Below are 19,856 nucleotides of genomic sequence, written 5' to 3'. Positions count from 1 at the left end.
GATGGAGTTAGCTGTCTCTTGGGGAAGGTTCCTGTAAGCTATCAACTGATATTCCAAATACATACCACTGGCCCAAACTCAGTCATGTGATTACAACCTACTGTAAAGGAGCCTTCTCTGATGGCTCACTTGCCCATCTAAACGTTCTATTACTTCAGAAAAGGGGTAGAGCATAAATTAGGGTATGTCCAGGACAAACAATATTCTCTATATGGTTGTTGTTGCAAAGGGGTAACAATAATATTGACACTATCCCTCTTCTCTCGCACCCATTAAAATTTCTCATTATAATGAAAGAAATCTACTAGACAACGTATTGTTAATTTCACTCATTAGAAAAGAAACTGTTGGTGACGTCAAAAACATGATAAAGCTCAAAAACATTTTTTAGACATGTGGACTTATTTCAAAACATTTTTTGAATTGTTAATATTTGATTAAGAAATATTTCAAAAATAGACAAAAACAATAACTGGTGTTACAGATACCAGGTAACTACTAGGTAGATTTAACTGATATTAACATATTGTCATACAAAGTCTCTCTTTCTTGAGACACATATTTAGGGAAAATCCAAATATGCAAAAGCCCATGTGGACATGAGTTTGGAGATGAAGGAAGGCTCAGAACTCCACCCTTTATGCAGCTCCCATCATCTGCAAACCTTCACTGTTCTGCTAAACATTGAATTGGCAAGCTTCAACAAAGACAAAGAAGTATGGTTTCTAAGTTTGTCAAAATTTAATCTTCTGAGTACACAAGTAGGAAAAATGAGTCTACAAAACAACCGCAGTGTTCTTCCCCCTGCCCCTCCCTCCCTCTGTCCTTCTCCTTCTTCCTTTCTTTCTCTTTTTCCTTTTAAAGAAGCTCTTGGTGTTATTATTTTATTTATTATATGTGAAAATAATATTATTTGTTCTTTGTTATGCACTTACATTCAGAATGACTTCAGGAAATTTTTGAAAACACTTTGGCTTAGTTCTGTTTGAAGCAGTTGACTCTGAATGTCTATCAATTACAAACTCAGAAGTGAAGTATATACCATAGGAGTCACCAGTAAGAACACCATGGCTTTTGATTTTACATACATGATTCGCTACAATACAGCAACTGTTTTATCCTTTCATAAAGTCAAATACATTCAAACTTCATAGAAAAGCAATAACTAATTATGGTCAAACATAAAAAACATATACATTATAATCAACTCTAGTCTATGGCCTATTTCACATAAACTTTAATATGAGTCACATCAGAAGCTTAGCTTGATACTGTCATGTGATTTTAAGCACTACACTTGTCATACCAGATTAAAAGAAAAAAACAAAACACAAAGAGATGAGACTCGCAATTCTGAAATAGGAATTCATTCAAAGTTTCTCATACTACTTCAGTATAGGACAGTAAGGTGGCTGTCATGCAGAAAACATGAATCTTAAGATGTCTGGGACAAGTAATGTATTTCTGTGCAGCATAACTATAGCAAGCATTTCATTTCCCTCTGAAAGACTCAATTTGTCTAATTTATCTGAAACACAAACCCTCGAGAGTTCCTGAACAAGTTTTATACAATGTATTCTGCACATTTCCAAAGCAAGAAATAAAAATGACATGACTTACCTGACCTTCCTTCCAGTAATTTCTGCCTTCATTCACTCCTCATTTCTAAACAAAGAAAGAGCAAGAATCACTTATTGCTTATGTACCTACCTATTATATGATTTATTACACAATTTAATTCAGACTATAATTTAAAGATTAACTGCTGAATGGCAGTTTTACATTTTTAATCTTTGACAAGGTCTTGAAAAACCGTTTTTTAAATAATTTTTTGAGGTGTGGTTTGACATACAAAAAGGTGTACATATTTAATGTATACAACTTGATGAGTTTGGAGGTATGTACCCATGAAACCGTCATGACAATTTATGCCATACAATTTATGCCATTCAAAAGTTCCCTCTGAAAATTGTTTTGATGTTTGCTATCATTAACCATCCACTTAACCTGCTACAAACCCAAGTAGATCAGTGTACACCTGTTCAAGAAGCCTGGACGGCTCCCTTTTTCTTCAGAGTCCGTCTGTCTTTAGACATTTTGATAAATGCAGCTTTCTGATCTATATTTCTTTTTGGAATTTAAAAACATTTCTTTACACTGTGAAGAGAAAACATGACCAAATTTTCCCCTTCTTATAATTTATTTAGATTAACCCCCCTCTCCCACTTACTCTTAGTTCTGGAATTGTCTCATCTCTCCATATTTCTACACATAACTTAGAGGGGAAAAATCGGGCAGCCAATTGTAATATGTACAAAGAAAAATGAAATATTGGGAATTTCGCAGATTAAGCTTATATTCTCATCTTTCAAAATGAGGGGTAGAGGAGGATGGAAAGGAGAAATATCTGGTAATCGTTCAGATCACAAAGAGTTAATGTTAAGAATTTAAGCATCTGACAAATGAGTTGTATTCACTTGAAATACTTTAAAAAATATTAAATCAGAGAAAAATGGTTTGACACTTTGTGTAATTTGATGTAACTCTGAGATTAAGTGAAGATCCAGGTTTGTTAAAAACTGGAGAGTCACCTATTTTTCTAATTGCAACTTTATTTAAGTCAAAGTTGAGCACCCCCATGGGGCTCCACTGCCATTAGTGTAACAAGTTATGGCTGGTGAATACACACAAGCTCTTTAGCCATTGGGCACCAATGGCAATAAAATAGCAATAAACTAAGACTTGGCTCAGCCACTTGTGTTGTATGCTGACAGGGAAAAATAATGGAAGTTGCACCAACAACTATACTTAAGATGAAAACCATTTACATGAAATACTTGATGCTGAGGCAATTAAAGTTTTCATTTATATCAGCTTGTTACCCAAGTGGTGCCAACAGTCCATCATAATTAAAGGTGTCATTTCATTCCCAGACCCTTGGTAGGGAAAGTGAGAATTCACCTCCTCTTTCTTGGGAATTGTAATTTTCTAATCATTTTGAAGGAGAAGGTGACTAGTTTAGTCACCTCCCCACTTTTTAATACAAAAGCACCCTATCTCAGAAACAGCTTCTGAGGAAGCAAACATCCCCACCCTCCACGGTAATATGTTTCATTTTGTATATCCTCACAATCCTGGTCCGTGTTTTTTTTTTAAGTCGATTTGGCTCTGAACTTTTAGAAAGATGTGTTGTTTTAGATTAGCACCAGAAGTTCTATACAGCAAGGAAAAAAAAAAACTTCAAGGGATAGAGGCTTCAAAAAGCTTTCTAATCTTTACAGTCCTTCAGTATTTATACTTTAAGAATGAAAGCATAATTTATTTCGGATGAAACCGAATTGCTCAGCTCTCTGCTAATAGGCTCCTCAGGGCCAAAAGGGTAGAGAACGCATCATCATAAAAAGAGAGCTTCGCAATTTCTAAAAATTTAAGCTAGAAACAATAAATTATTATGTTTGCAATGATTATTGCACATTTATGATAAATTCTTCTCATTTAGTAAATGGGACCATGAACTTGAGTGGCCCAGAGGATTAATAAAATACTATTTATATTGGCCTAAGAAGCATTGGTGACCATTCTGGTCTTATTAAGGAAGTCAAAGTTGACATCATCAGGTGTCAGGATACAGTGTGATTCTTTTATCCCTCGTCCTTACACTTTTCTCTTCCAATATTCAATTTGATTGGTTGCTAAATGTGTTTTCCACCTGAAAGCTGACCATTGTGAAGACCTTTCTATTCTTGCTTCAGTACAGTCGGAGAATTTCCATCTGCTTAAAACACATTTTTTTTAGCCCAATCATGAAGATTTATTTTTTAATCAGGCCACATAATCAAAGGAATGTTTAAACACCTTAAACTGTCATTGTGGAGAGATGGAGCCGCATTCTACAAAAGAATCATCCCTAAAGCAGTAGAGGGCCACCTGCCTAATTAGCCAGCAATGGAGATCGCCTTTGGTAAGCACAATATTAAAACTGTTTTCAGTTCTTCAAAGTGTGCTGTCCCATCATCTTCCCTTGAAAATAATGAAAGGGAAGACACAATGACAGAGCACTAAAGTGGATGACATGTGGCAAGGGCTCCAGGCAAGCATTGTGTTTCCTCCTGTGAAAAGTATCACCATTTATTATCACTCATTAAAATTTAATTTTCTATGGCATCTTTAAAAGGTCATTTTTTAAATTGGAATTTTGTAGGCAACATTACTAACTGGTTAACTACTGTGAACAAAACAGACATTCATAGATTCATTGCTTTAAACTATTAATAAAGAGGAACCTTTAAAAAGGAAAACAAATGATTTCCATCATACAGTGCAAGATTGTTCTCTCCATGTAATTTAGTTTACACAGTATTTTCAGTTGGTTTTTGCACTAGAAGCACCTTGGAAACCTAATTAGAAGTAGAAAATCGTTAGCATCAAAAGAGCTTTAACCTGTAACTTAAACACGACAAATTTAAAACAAAACTGATATGGTAAAATAGAAATAGCACTAAAGTGGAAAGTGGAGTTTAACATATCATATTTACATTCAATTAAATATATATTTTTCTTTTACTGAAATTTATTTTATTACAGATCATGATTACTTTGACTTCTGATGTAAAATGGCTTCATGTAGTCATAAAATTGTAGTATTAGCTTATAATATCAAAATAGAAAAATGTTATCCTATATTGATTCTCCAAAAGAGGAAAATTTTTGTTGAGCATCAGTATTTCCAGATACTGTATATATATACTATATTATTTAACCCTCCAAGAATATATCAGGATAGGCACTGGGCAGATTTTGAAATCAAGGAGATTGTTGCTTAGGGAAGATAAGCAGCATGCTAAAACCATGAAAGGAGATGGAAAAATTAGAATATCAATCCATAGCTCCTTGATTCCACTGGATTTTCCATAACCTAGGCTGTCTCCCAAAGAAAGTATGCCTATCTGCATTAGAATAGGAGTCAGCAAACTTTCTCTGTAAAGAGAAAAATGGTAAATATTTTCTGCTTAGTTGGGCATGAGATCTCTGATGCTTCTATTCAAAGCTGCTGTTGCAGCACAAAGCAGCTTTAGACAAAATATAAAGGAATGGGCTACCTGTATTCCAATTATACTTTAGTTCAAATGGTCACAATTTGCTCTGCACTAGAATGTAAACTATGTAAAGACATAAAATTAATTTTGTTCAATGTCATACAGCTCAATGCCTTGAAAAGTAACAATTAATTAATGGTGAAGTTAAATATATGCTAGCTAATACTTATATGTAGTTTATTATGTTAGTCTCTTTTGCATGTAATGACTCATTTACTTACCCTACTGTCCATATAAGTTAGTTACTATTTTTATCCATTTTAGGAGATAAGGAAATTGAGGAATGATTACTTAATTTGTCATCATGACAACTCACAAGTAACTGGGGGATCCAAGATTTAGGCTAAAAAAGTACATAGTACACAGTAGGATCTGTATAATAGATTGGTTAAATGAGTGAATAAATGAACGATTGAATGAATCAATACAGAGAGTTAGTCATAGGTATTTTTAAGACAGAATTATCTATCTCAGTCATCCAGGAGATCTCACTTTTCCAATTGACGTAGGTCTACAAAGCCAATTGTAAAGAGAGAGAGAGTAAGACAAATAAAATAGAGGAAAAGAAAAATCTGCTATTAAGCATATATTTCTGTATCTGAATTAAACTAGTTATCTTATCTTAAATAAGACTGAACTTTAGATAAGTGGGTAGAACTTTTAGATTTAACCAGCAAGTCCATATTTTCCATGAAGGAATGAAGAAAGAAAAGATTAAAGGAAATAAGAGAAGAAGGACAGGAGGAAGAGAGGGAGGGAGAGAAGGGGGGATCAATCTGGGGGAAATATAAATGGAGATGACAGCTAGAAAAAATCTGGTGAGAAGAAAAATTGCAAGGAAAACCTTGTACTCAGCAGGTATTTACTAAGGGCATGGCATGTATTAGTCACTGAGCTACACACTGGCAATACACTGATTGGAAAAAGAAAGAAAACAATTAAGGATGTTGTATTCATAAGGCTTATGGTATCTTAAGAAGATAACATAACATTCATGTAAAAGTAGAATTATGAATCATGGTGAGTGTCACAAATAATTGAATAAATGTTCTGAGAGTGTAAGATTGGGATTGAGTGTTCTGGGAAGATCTCTGAAGGAAGAATTTTTAAATTAAGAGTTACAGATGAATAGGAATTACCTGGATGAAGGGTGCAGAGAACAGCATTTCAGGCAGATGACTAATAAGGGTAAAGTTCCAGGGACAGAAATGGTGATGAATCAGACTAGAGTGAACAGTATAGCTAAAATTAATAGGGTGGATATAGCAGGGTAGAGAGAGAAAATGTCAAGTGTTGCTGGAGTGAGGAGTTGGGAATTGAAGAGTAAAAATTTGGGTACTTTAAGTTTGAGGCACCTTAGAGACAAGCAAGTAGAGCTGTTCAGTAGACAGTGGATCCATTGACCTGTCTGTCAGATAGGAGGCATGGATGAGTAAACGGAGGTGGGGAATGTTAGCATTAAGATGACATTAAGTCATGAGCATGGAAGATCACTTCCAGAAGGACTGTAGAGAGAGAAGAGAAGAACTTTGATATTTAGGAGTGTGGTGAAGAGAGTACCTTGTGAAAGAAGACAACAAGTTGTAGTCAGAGAGGAAGGAACAACGCCAGGAAAATCAGAGTAGTATGAAAACTGAGAGAGTCTTCAAGAAAGAGGCATGATTAACTGTGACATATCATGAAAAGTTAAATAATTTGAGAACTGAGAAGTATTCTTTGGATTCCCAACATGGAAATCACTGTTGGGTCCTTAACAGAGCTGTTTTAGAGTCATGGGTAAGTAAGACAAGACCACTAAGGTGATTATAATGGTAAGGGTGTGACAGCCTTTGCAGACAACATTTTTGAAAAGTTTCAGGGTGAATTAGAGTAAATAGTGCAGTATCTGAAAAGGAATGAAAAGATGATAGTGTCTTAATTGTTAATGCTTGAATGCTGATTGGAGAATCTAGTAAGGAGGAGAGGTAAGAAAAGAGGACTAAAAGTGGCTCTGTGGAAACCTACAGCAGAACTGTAAGGAGAGGGAAGTATGTGTGAGGGTGTAAGAATCAAGGCTTAAGAATAAGGAAAGAGCAAGCAAATGAAGCTGAGTTAGGGTGAGTAGGGACAAAAAGAAAATTTAAAGTTCAAACAACCAATGCTTTATGCTACAGAGATTCTCTGCAAGTCAGTCGCATGTAATAATTAAAGAACTGTATGGATTTCATACTCTCACTTTCTCCCACTATTTATGGGTGCAGTCAATTAAGCTTAGCGATACTACACAGTTGTAGCGGAACTATTGCATTTCCCATCCTGTGGGGCTGTCAGCGTATAGAGTCGTTTTCCAACTGTCAGGGCAGAGGATTCGGTCTCTGGATAGTGATTACAATCCTTTGAATGTTTATGTAGAGACTCTTCCTACGCAGAAGAGAAACTATTGCAGCAAGCACTATGGGAGAATCATACACTGCTGCTCTTTGCATTTCTAACACAATATAGTAACTAAGCTACCAAATAAATCAGAGAAGCATAGAAATTCCTTAGAAATTATTGTCTCAAATTTAAATAGTCACTGATTGGTAGGGACCAAGTCTCTATTTCTGTCTTCTTTCCCTTTTTACTTAATTTTAGCCAAGCCCTAGATTTTACCTTCTATTCATTAATTTATTCAAAAGAATATAAAGTATTTAATATTTATCAGGGACTAGAAATATTAAAATAAACATGATACACTCTAGCTTCCATGGAACTTATGCCCTAGTGAAGAAAACAAGCTTTATATTTATTATGAAGCATTCTTTGTCATTTACAGCGATTTGAAACTCACAGCAAACTTGGGAGACACACAATAAATATTCAGTATAATTTTAAAGGTAAACAGAAAGGATTTGGGGAAGATAAACCTGAAAAAAAAATGGCAAAACATAATGGTTCTCAAAGTGTGGCCCCCAACTAGCATCAACTCGAAATTTGTTAGAAAGACAAGTTTGTTAGTCCCAATCAAGATCTAGTAAGTCAGAAAATCTAGGATGGGGTTTAGCCGTCTGTTTACCAAGACCTTCTGATGACGCCAAGGCACCTTCAAGCGTGAGAAACACTGGTATAGATAAATTATTTGGTTGAATTAAAAGACTGGGCATTGGGTAACATGACTTTGGGAAAACAAAAACTATTTGGTCTGAGTTTTCTAAAAATGAAAACTGCCTTGTTTGTGACTCTAAATATAAATCTACGCCACGGCCATAAACACAAACATCTACAGGGATCAAGCAGGCAACATCAGTGAATGAAGATGAACAAGTATAAGAGGAAACAATAGCGTAAGTGAACTGATACATGGCATCTGGTGTTGGGAGACAGAAGTGAGTAGTAGGAACTGTAGCAAACTTGAAACCACAAAGCCATTTTAGAAAAAGAATTTTTTTTTAAGAAAAAGTAAAAAGCTAAATTTCTGTGTGTCTGATCACTTAATTATTAACTATGAATGAACACTGCAGTTTAAAAGTTTGTGCATATAAAAAATAGAATAAAATAACCTATGTGGAGGGGGAGAGGAAGAAAGATTGATTTTTGAGGCTGGAGAGCTAAATTTGGTGAGAAGGCTAAGGGAATGAACTATGCTATACTTCAGAGGTCCACATGAGAAAAAAATTCTCTTTGGGATTGAAGGTAAGGAAGGGTGGTAGTAGGAAGGGAATGTTTAGATGTGAGGGTATAAATGGTAGACATCCATGATCGACTGCTGCCATCACAGTCTTGACCGAGGTCATATAGCTTGTATTTGGTGAAATCACACATATGATAGTCAATGAGGACTTTGAGGAAGTGGCAGAGAGTTGAAGTCGCAGTGCTCTTGGATTGATCTGCTCAATCCCAAGTGTCAAAGTGACAGCTGTCTGGGTAAGGTCAGGTCTGGAAGTCTAGTTACAAGAGGCATCATCGTCCAGGCAAGCAAAATGGTGTTTTGTTTTGTTTTTAATGACAGGGAAAGGTAAAAAGTATTGGATGAAAGCAATAGATGCGATACAGGAAGATAAGATACAGAAAGGAGGAAGATGTGCTTATTCTAAATCTAGCTAAGGGGATAGTTGATCAGGAAGCAAAATTAACTAGCAAAAAAGGAAACAATCAAGTCTAGGATAATTTCTACCTGCCTTTCAAGGATATACTGCATGATAACTTTGTCCTAGGGCCACAAAAGATGATAACTGCTTGCAGGTGAAGGAAGGCACACAGATGACTCTTGTCCCTCTTTGGGGAATCAGCTATGATGATAGACAAATGTTATATCTATAACCCTCTATTTCTATTATTTTTAATGGAAACAGAATATGACAAATAGGGGAAATGGAGAATTTTTAGGGAATCCCTCTAAAAATGAGAACTCATGCTCTGAAAGACTATTTAGGAAGTTTCCATTGGCACTATATCCAGTGTCCAATTGAGTTTATTAGTTCGTGGGTTAGTCTACAAGAATATCTAAATATATACCAACATTTAAATTCCTGTGGTTTATATATGCAAAAGCCATCAGTGACAGTGTGCCAATTACATCTACATAATACTGGAAAGCAGTCAAGTCAGAGGATTCATTCTACCTCCCAGAATGACACAATCATAATCAGATTTTTCAAGAACAAATACCATTGCTTGTTATAATTATTTTTATTTTTATGATGTAATGGCTTTTAGTACTTTTCCACTAGGAATGCAAGAGCAGATCTAATACATTCTTGGCCTGAGAAGTAGTGAAAGTGATGGAAAACTGTGGGCTTATTTACATTCTTCACATCTTGATAAATTTAATCCTATTTTATAGTAACTTAACCTTTAGTGGGGTAAGACTGGTAAACTGCTCAACACTTTCTCTTGTGAAATTGTTACTGTACCTTGTTTTTATACTTTTAAAACAACCTTAAAGCATTTAAATATGCTTTAAGATCATACCTATTATTCCTTCTGTTAAAATTGGTGTAAAGAATATTTTGTCAAGACAATATATATGTTTTTGTCCTGTCTGTGTATATACATATGTATATACACATTTATATACATATAAAACAGTAAATGCCTGAACCACTAGAAAAATGATACGCAGTTTGGACCAAGGGGTGAGAAATTGCAGGTCTGTATCACTTCATGAGAGAAGAAAATAAAGAAAATTGCTTGAAAGAAAGAAACGTTGCAGGGAAATGTTCAGTAATTGCAGAAGGATTGCTACTTTATGAAGCATTTTCCTGTATAATTTTTATTTTAAAGTAGAACATAGAGTGTTCTGTTTATGTACAGGTTTGCATCTCAGCTTTTCTCTCTGATTCTCATTTGGATCCAGTCATTGACATTCACGTCAGATACTCCTGGGAAGTCTTAAGAGAGAATGAGGCCTCCCCAGCTGTGTACCCACAAACCAGTATAGAATTGGAGATGAACAGTTCAGTTCTGATTCTCAAAGACTGGAATGTCAGAGGAATTAGCCCTATACTGTTCTTCATCATTCATGCCATAAGCTTAAGAGTTTTAAGGCAAATAGTCAAAAGATAATACTGTTGATGTGAAGTAAAAGGAAATTCATATTTTTCCTATTTCAATTTCCTAGATTTACTACCTTCCCATTTTATTATGTACATCTTTCAGTGTACACTAGTCATGGGCCAGTCACATTTACCTCATGTATCATCTGATATTCAAATTCTCTCTGGTGCTTCCTCTAATGAGAAGTCCCGTCTTCTGTTGGGATATAATTCAATGCATGTCACCAATTTCTGAATTTGCTTGCCCCATCCTTTCTCTTTATTGCAAAGCATCACTTGAGACTAAATGTGATTTTTTTGTTTTTGTTTTTAAGCCTTCAACTGTCCCACTGCTCAATATCCAACTGAAGTTATAATTTCTGTTTGGGATACCACTGTTGATTACTCTAGAAATGACTGTAATACTCATTATCCACCATTTGTTGGAAGGGTTGAAGAAAACTGTGATTAAATAAAAACTGGCCTGGATTTTGCTTCAAACTTCTACATTAGTTTAGGGGCTTAATCCAAATTTTGCTGTTGGTGTTTCTAAATTTTTTTTTTTATCCCTTGCTTCATCAGTACAAATATAATAGACTGAATTTTTCACTCCACTGTTTACCACTGCTGGAATCCACAGCCCTTTCCATGGAACATGGCAGTTAGTCTCACTGAAGATGGAATAGACACTTCCATTTTGAAACTGGGTTCAGTCATGTGACTTGCTTATACCGACACGGGTTGTGATATGCTTACATGTTTGGGCTTCTCCTCTTGGACCTCTGCCATCTTTGTAAAAAGAACCCACCCCATTAAGCATTCTGGCCCAACAAAGATGAGAGATACAGAAATGTAACTGGACTCAATCCTTGCTCTGGGGCTCAACCCAGCCTAGAAAGCCAATTCTCTACCTACCCACCACATACAAGTAATAGAGAATAAATGGTTGTTGTTTTAAATCACTGAACTTTGAGAATGTTTATTATGAAATAATAACTGACCATCACAACTACCCATCAATTAACATTTTTACAGTACTCTGTATATAGAAATACGCATTCTGGGATCCATAAAAGATACATTTTGGATACTGCTCTGGAAGACTCTGGTGGAAGGGCATGCCACTCATCTAATTCATTATTTAAATAATCATTTATTGACCATTTATTGAGATCTTCCTCTGTGCCAGGTACTATACTACAGCCAAAAATAAACAAAATGGAGACCTGACCTCAATGAACACGAGGCAGATGTGCAAGCAGAGAAATGGTTTATAAAATTACACACATGGGCTAAATTTGGATTGTGTAAAAGCATAATAATTTGAGTCCAGCATAATGTATCAGTGCATTTAGGTCAGAATATAGGCCCAACCATTTGCCTCAATTTCCTCACTTATAAAAGCCAGAAAATTAGCAGTGATGACAGTGCCTAACATATAACATGAACTCAGTGCTAGTTATTATTATCATATTACTTTTGTTAATATCAGCAGCATCTTTAATATTATTCTTTAAAGGTAGTCAACATTCCCTTGATCATGGCATGACTAGAAACACGGAAGGCACTGTGCTCAATGCCAAGGGGGATTAGAAGAGGAATGAACTAACCACCACTCTAATGATGCGTAGCAGAAAAACACACATGCAAAGGCCCGTGTTGACAGAGACTGTAAAGACTGGCCACTGGAAGAATCATGTGATATGTACCCAAAACACAAAACAAACAGTTAACACAAAACTGTTTCATGTTCTTATAACCAGCCAGACCTAACAGTTAAGAGTTCACCTATATGGTGACCAGCTATCTCTACTTTGCTGAGGATAATATTATTTAGTTAGTATGTAAACTAATATTTGGTAGTTATAATTAAAACCAAAAAGTAACAACTTGTATTTCTTCCTTTATAAATTGACCTTGTCTGATCTACATATAGTTTTAGACAACAATTCACTGTATAATTCTATTCAACTTGTATAAACTGCTCTGCAGTCATATCTCTGCCATTTTCAAGGAAAAGTAAAAAATTTAATCTCAATACCAGAGCTTGCCTTATCTGCCATATTTCTAATATAGACTAAGTGTCCAATAAAACAGCTTTCATGTTAATCCAAGTTTCCAGGTAAACATAGCATCTAATGTCCAAACAAAATACAGATGCAGGGGAAAAAAAAAACAGAATAAGGTTGTTATTAAAATTTAATAATAAAATAAAAAATTAATTGTAAGATATTATATAGACTAAAGTCTATATGCGACTTGAACAAGAGGAGGGCCAGTTCCCTGGATTTGGCCTCGATGAATTAGGTATATTAGGTTCATGAAAGGTGCAGAAATGGGGTAGGAAATGGCCTGATTTCACACACACACACACACACATACATACATAAGCTTCAGATATTTTCCCTCCAAAATGAAATAGTTGTTTGACTATAAAAGTTTATAAACACAGATACATATACCATTTACAAATCAATAAATAAAGAAATCTATCTTTATAAAAACAGGCAAAGGATATAAAAAAGTAACTTACAGAAAAGGGAATATAAATGGCTAGCATATGAAAATATGTTTTACCTCATCAGTAACTACAGAAATTAAAACCCAAACAATATTAAAACATTGTAGTTATATAATTCATAAACTTTTAAAATAAAATATATAACCAAAAGCTGAGAAGAAAATGAAGACAGGTTCTGTAATACATGCAGTTTTGTTGTGAAGGATTCTAGAGGTCAATTTGATACTACCAAACTTTAAAATGTGCCCACCCTCTAGCCTATTCTGCTTGTATGCATCTGTGTTAGAGAAATGTTTGTACAAGAGCACAAAGAGGAATGTACAAGGCTGATCCCTATGCCCATTTCAGTAGAGAAAAACTTGAGAAAATCCAAGTTTTCATCAATGTGGGAATGGTTAGACTCTATATCAGTACTGTAGAAATTAGAAAAAGAATCCAAGAGACTTTTATGTATGGGAATGGAAATCTCTCTCATATCATTTGGTGAGAAATGCAGATTTCTGAACAATATGGAAGGTAAGACACCATTTGGTTTGAAAATGTAAATTTTTGGTTATTGTACATGAAAATGTATAAATGTATGTAAAATGACCTTGAAAGATACCCACAAAAGAATGGTTATTTCTGAGAAGGAAACTGACATTGCACAATACTAAAAGGGAACTTTAGTTGTATTAACCCATATTATTTCAATTTTAACAAAACCTTCTTATAATTTGTGTAATTAAAAATAAATAGGACTTTAACTTTGGAACCAGATGGAATTAACAAGGATTGCATTCTCAATCTCTACTGAGACAAACAAAAATGGACAAGACATGTGAAAAAAAAGTAAGATTCTGGATATCAGGAATTAAAGGTCAGTAATTCCTGATTGATGGGAAAGAAATAAGATGAGGTTTATGACTACTGTCTTAGTCCATTAGGGCTGCTATAATAAAATGCCAAAGACTTGGTGGATTATAAACAATATAAATTTATTTTTCACAGTTTTGAGGAATGAAGTCCAACATCAGGGTACCAGCACGGTCAGGTAAGGGCTCAAGTCCATACTGCATATTTCTCGGTGTATCCTCACATGGCAGAAGTGGCAAGGGAGCTCTCTTGGGCCTCTTTTATAAAGTATTAATGCCACCCAAGAGGGCTCTAACGACCTAATCACTTTCCAAAGTCCTTGCTTCCTAATACTAGCCCAATAAGATATCAACATATGAATTTTAGGGGATATAAGCATTCCAACCATAGCAACTACCCAAGCTTATTACCTTGAAAGCACTTCTAGGCTGCAGCCCAAGGGCGCAGAATTCAGGCAAGGCCCAGAGGATTCTCTCATGTGGAAAGACAAAGCTGTGTTTCTGGGAGAGGCAAAGTGATAACTAGACTTCGCAGGACAGAGTATCAGAGAGAAGAGAGGCATACACAAAGAGAACTCCAGAAATATGCAAAGTTCCACTCAAGTGTTCATCTGAGTGCTGATGAGTGAATGTGTAAGACACAACTACCCAAGGCTGGAAAAAGAAGTGTCCAGGAGTCATCACACAGTGCTGGGAGTTATGCTGTTTCGGTGAGTCATGGGACACTGAGCACAGCAAAGAGAAGAGTCTTACTGCAGTAGTGTGGGATAATTACCACAGACTGAGCACTGCTCTGGTCCAACTAATGATCTTAAATCAAGACACCTAAAGATCAAACAATTTCCAATTAACTGCATCCAGGAACAAAGCTTAATAGTATTTATAGGGACAAAAAAAGAGCCATCACCCAACAACATAAAGTTCACAAGGTCTGACATCCAAATAAAAATTATTTAAAAACTACAAAATCACAAAAAAGAAACACGAAACTATGGCCCATGTATAAGAGTTAATTAAATGAACTGACCCTGAACAGACACAGATGTTATAATCTGCAGACAAGGGTATTAAATGGATTACAATTATCATCCATATGTTCAGAAAACTAAATATAGACACAGAAGTTATTTAAAACAACAACACAATTCAAATCATAAAAGTGAAAATTACAATGTGTAAAATAAAAAAATATATATATACACTGGTTGATTTAATGACAGGTGGACATTACAAAAGGCATGAAAAAGAATTTGAAGCCTAGCAATAAAAACTTACTAAAACAAAACATTGAGAGAAGTGAAAATTAGCAACAGAACATGAGAGAAAGAGTATCAGTGAACTGTAAGACAACTGCAAGTGGCCTAACACAGGTGAAAGGGAATGGAAAGGAAAACAATAGTTTGAAAAATAACAACCCAAATTTCTCCAAATGCATTGAAAACTTTAAATCTGCAGATCCACGAAGTACGATGAACCTTGAGACATGAAGGAAACTGTCCCAGGGCATATAATAATCAAATTGTTCAAAACCAGTAATAAAAAGAAAATTCTAGAAAACAATCTTATGTACAGAGGAACAAATATAAAGATGACTGCATATTTCTGGTTAGGAAAAAAATTGCACCCAAAGAGACAGCGGGACAATTTTAAAACACTAGATATGGAGCAGGGGGAAGATATTTTAGATATCTATATCCAGTGACAATATCTTTCAAACACAAAAGTGATATAAATGTATTTTCAGGTACACAAAAGCTGAAATAATTCATTATTAGTACATACTAACTACAACAAAAATTATTAAAGGAAGTCCTTCAGGCCAAAAGTACAGGATATTGGTAAGTTAAAATGTGGACTGTAGCAACCACTAAAATAACAATGAGTTTTAGCTAATTACCCAACATAGGAGATAAATTTGAATATGAAATATATACAATTGATCCAATAATTGGCAGAAAAAAAATACAAGGCACAAAGAAAAGATTTTGTTTGAGAAGTCTGACTGCATTGTTTTATTGCTTTCAGCTCTACATACAGGAAACCTGTCTTACAATTTTTAGTATTTCATATTAGCCCAAGTATAGCTGTGACTTGGAAAATATCCATGACTGTGCTCATGAACATAGAAATGCTCATTATAATTCTCATTATATTTATTAAGGAAATCTCAGACACTGTATACTGACAACCAAAGTGTGAGGGACCATGAGGAGGAAGTGATATTGATAAAAGTGGTGTTAAGCCGACGTCATGTCCAACCACTGCCTCCAAAAGACTGAGAACTGTGTTTTTATTATTAATATCCGAGTTGATACGTTGATCAGTTGTGAGGGTTTCTCTAAAAATAACCCTAAAGTAATTTCTCTCAATGGTCCATCCACAAAGGAGCTGTTCTAATTGTGTTTTATGTTTGTGTTTTTATTTCTGTGCCCATGGAGGTGGCTGGATAAGGAAGAAAGGAAAGAAGGGAGGGAAGGAAGGAAGGGAGGGAGGGAAGAAGGGAGGGAAGGAAGTAAAGGAGGGAGGGAAGAAGGGAGGGAGGGAGGGAGGGAAGCAGAGAGGGAGAAAAGCAGGGAGGGAGGGAAGCAGGGAGGGAGAGAAGCAGGGAGGGAGGGAGGAGTTAACAGACAAGCAGATTAGGAAGTCACCTGCAAGCTAGATTTTTTTTTCCCAGGAGTGGCTGTACCAAACAGCAGGTTACATAATCCTACATTCAACCAAAAGAAGCACCAGCTAAAGAAATACTGGTCTTTGGGCATTATTTGGTTTATAAGAAATTAAGGAATAATAACACATCATCAAAAACCTTAACAGCATCAAAAATCATGTATCCTTCCTTTACCTACATTACTCTATTACCATCAGGACACAAAAACAGTTTGGGGCAGAGCTCTCCAGATAAATACTGTACAGGATTTGCAAAATTTCCCATTGTTTTGCAAGTAGGAAATGAAATATGTTTTATAGGAAGCAGTTAATGATGCTCTTTGAAAAACAGTCTGCCTTTTAAGCAAGGACTTCCTTAAACCGGTCTCCAGTGCTGATGGACTACTTAGTAATTTTTAACCACAAAGTTTCTATATTGAGTAAATATTCCTTATTTCAAAGTGGGCAGCTGTCCTCATCCTCTTAAAATCATGTGCACAGTTCTACAAACTTGAAAATCGGCATGGAACGTGGGGCATTCCTTTATCACTAGACCCAGACTAACACGGTCATTTTGGTTGCAAACTCATCCTGATTTCCTTTTAAAATCTTTGACTAAATCTGTTCTGTACCTTCTCCGTTTTTAATGTGTGTTCCCCTACAGGTCACCACGCACATCACCAGAGTCCCTAAGTGGCATGCAAGAAATGACAAGACAGAAACAAAATGTCCTTTAAGATGTAGTTTGCAAACTCTTCCTTGTTTGCTGCCTACTGTCTGTTTTTAAATAATGCACAAATCAACTTCAGTTCCATGGAAATAATCAACACAGGATCAAAACCTGGAGTTTCTAGTAGAGCCCAAATCAAAAGCTGTAGGAATCCAACAGCTGGAGCCTGTCTCATTATTTCCCTGTTCTTTGATGTGCTTTTCAGGCAAGTATCTTAGAGAATTACTTGCAGATATGTCTGTCTACAAATTCTACATTGCTTACATATTATAGTTTCCAACAGAGATAAATACTATAACTGAGTTCTCATTTTCAAAATAGAATCCCCCCTCTTTTTTCATCTTCTGTAATACACACAATCTTGTAAATGGCAGAACTGAAAATCAGCTGCATCTAATAAGAGAATCAAGTTCGTTATTGACTCTGAGATGCTAGCTTCCATTAGATCATCCATCATAGCTTTATTATGTGATCAACTGCCTAATTAATTTTGTACTGGGGTATTTAGACAGAATACTGAATGTTTCACTGGGGTTTTGCTATAATCCTGCACCTGCGGCCTCAGAGATTTAGATATTCTCCTATCATAAGTTTGTACTGTGCCTATAATCACTTCTGCTTCACTAGGATTCCAGCAATTCAGTCCAGTGAAATACAGCAATATTAATTTCAGAAACACCAGAACATTTGCATCTGTGGTTATGTTTTTTGGACTTTAATCAGATCAAAGTCACTGCAAGATATTAAGAGTGCTAGATACAATATTTTGTTCAGACAGTTTTAGTGGTTAAATCAGACGCTGTTTTGATTTTCTGTGCTTATCTGTTAATATGAACAGATGCAATCATGCTATTGTATAATGACTCTTGATTGCCAGCAGTATTTGATTTTGCAACCATTCGGCAGTGATAATTAAAGATAACGGGATATTCTATACAGTAATAATTAAAGATAGCTTTGTGGGCTTTATCGCATGAATAAATGCCATAAAGGAAGAATTGGCTTCTGAAGTTCATTATTCAATGCATATTTTTTGAAGGCCAAGTTTGAAAAGTCTCAAAAAGAGACATTTAGGTGCAACAGACTTAGCTAAATCCGAGCTGATTAAAAATTTTCATTTGTCCTAGCTGCCATACATAGTGGGCTTTGTTCTTTATTTGTTCAGGAAAATACCAGCTTATAAGGCAGAAGAAGAGTCAGATGATATGGAATCTTGTATTTCATATATAAATAGGCATCCACAAATAAAGAATCTTTCAATCTATCTTGAATTTGAGAGAAGGAAATAAAGGCTTTTAAAATCATGCCTTTTTCTATTCTAATGAAGCTAGGCAATAATTCAGGATGCTGACAACCCCTCATAGGACACCATGAGTCCTGGGACTGAAGCTAAAGCAAAACATTTAATTATTTTTTTAAGTTAATTTAAAGAGATGACAATGGTTTGTCAATAAAGGTAACCTTTAAAACAAGACCATCAGCAGGCCCAGCTGAGGGCACCTGCTTCTAGTGTCAAGATGCCATCCATATAAAGTAGGACCCTCAATTATGATTGAATTTCAGATAAAAAATGAATTTTTTAGTAAAAGTATGCCCCATGAAATACTTGGGATATGCTTATACTATAACATTATTTGTGTGTATCTGAAATTGTTTGATACAGTACAGATTGAACTGTAGGCCTTACGTTTGTATCTGCAAGTTCTGGCAACCTCATATAAACATCTGTACTTTCTGACCGCAAGGCTCAGAGCACCAGCTGTGTTTTTCTAAATGGTACTTGAAGTGGGGGAAGTTTAGAATAATAGCAAGATGAAGCCTTGTAAAGAGCAAAGTAAGGCCTTATGGGTGGGAGGCAGCAACGTAAGTGGCGGGGAGGTAAGTTTCCAGAGTAAGGAATCAACCTCTCCTCAGGCCAAATCCACATTCGCTTTCCCCCTCCTACCACCCCTTGGAGCTCACACAAGCAGCACTTGAAGATGGTGCTGTAAATGAAGGAAGGAGGGAAATGGGTGGCAGGTTACTTTAAATGGCTTTGATCAGGAGTCTATTGCACTTATCAGAAAAGAAAGTTTGTGGTTTTTATAACCTTCTTAAAAGACTGGTAGTAAGTAAAGGTCCCCTATTTAACCACAAATTTACCAATCTGGAATGGTACACTTATTTTTCAGTCTGCTATTCCCCATTCTATGCCCATCCTAATTAATTTTTGACTTAAGACATCTTTCTTCTGAATTAAAGGAAGGATAATGATTAAGTATCTCTCTATGTGGTCTCCTAAGGCCTCTGATAAGACAACGAAAACCACACAAAATGATATAGAGGGCAATAAATTCGTTAATAGGCTTAATGTTCTACTGTATAGAAGTTTTAAGTCAAGGGAGAGGAGACTTTACAACCCTCTTCAAATCTGTCAAGAGCTTAAAATGATCTCAACGTGAGTGGTGCAAAATGAGAATACTAAAATAATTAGCTTTTTACTTTCAGCTGCATGAAGTAGAAGAAATCACTCGCCCA

The 19,856-nt window shown here is 35.5% G+C and overlaps 1 long non-coding RNA gene across 2 annotated transcripts in view; it reads right to left on the bottom strand.

The window, feature by feature from the left end:
* The window catches only part of LOC140848003 (uncharacterized), a 1,137,778-nt gene that overhangs the window by 378,791 nt on the left and 739,131 nt on the right, over positions 1–19,856 (bottom strand). For both annotated transcript variants that reach the window (XR_012128446.1, XR_012128471.1), the window contains one exon: positions 1,621–1,665. This is a non-coding gene — a long non-coding RNA (uncharacterized lncRNA). The remainder of the gene's footprint in view (positions 1–1,620; positions 1,666–19,856) is intronic.

This window comes from Manis javanica, chromosome 1 (assembly GCF_040802235.1).
Source record: "Manis javanica isolate MJ-LG chromosome 1, MJ_LKY, whole genome shotgun sequence".
NCBI lineage: Eukaryota > Metazoa > Chordata > Mammalia > Pholidota > Manidae > Manis > Manis javanica.
Note: the sequence above shows the minus strand (reverse complement) of the source record. Positions and strands in the feature narration are given on the sequence as shown.